A 1,037-nucleotide genomic window follows, 5' to 3' on the forward strand; every position below is an offset into this window, starting at 1 on the left:
GTCTAAAGATTGATCTTAGTTCAGTATTGGATTGATCCCATTCTGCATTACATTGATCTTGGCTTTTATAGAAGCAGTTTTCTAGTGAATATGTTTCAACAAACTTAACCACCTTCTAACTAACTTCTAACCATACTCTAACTACCTAATTACTAATCAATTTGAATTACATCTAACATTTCCCCTTATTCAAAGTGATTCAATTTGAAGTTAATCCAAGTTTGATTCTCATCTCTTGGAATTTCACTCTCTTCAAGCCTTTTGTTAAGATGTCAGCCTTTTGTTCATTTGTATTGCAGTGTTCCAGCTTTATCTTGCTCTTCATTACTTGATCCCTTAGGAAATGAAATCTTGTTTCTATGTGCTTGCTCCTCCCATGGACACTTGGATGTCTTGCTATGTCTATGGCTGATTTGTTGTCTATCTTCATCTTCACTGCATTATCACTTCTCAGTCCCAGTTCTGCCATTAATTCTGCCAGCCACACAGCTTGGCATGCTCCCATAGATGCATCCACATATTCAGCTTCACATGTGGACAATGCTAATATGCTTTGGTTCTTTGAACACCATGATATTGGTGAGTTATTGATTGTAAATACATAGCCCGTGGTACTCTTTCTATCATCCAAATCTCCACACCAATCAACATCAGTGAAGCCAATAAGTTCAACTTCCTTTTCATCTAGTTTTGTGGAATACAGCAGACCCAATTCAATGGTCTCTTTTATGTATCTTAAGATCCTTTTTGCTGCCATGTAGTGTGATGTCATAGGCTTTTTCATGTACCTACTAATCAGCCCAACACTATATGAGATATCTGGCCTAGTGTTGCATAAGTATCTCAAGGATCCTATATTTGCTTGAAGATTGTAGGATCAATCAACTCATCATTGTCTTCTTTGGACAACACCAGCCCTGATTCTGATGGGGTGCTGCTTCCATTGCAATATTGCATTTTAAAACTTTTTAATACATCACTTGCATACTTCCTTTGATGCATAAAAATTCCATTTTTTCTGGTTTCAAATTCAATAC

Source organism: Cicer arietinum, chromosome 7 (genome assembly GCF_000331145.2).
Source record: "Cicer arietinum cultivar CDC Frontier isolate Library 1 chromosome 7, Cicar.CDCFrontier_v2.0, whole genome shotgun sequence".
NCBI lineage: Eukaryota > Viridiplantae > Streptophyta > Magnoliopsida > Fabales > Fabaceae > Cicer > Cicer arietinum.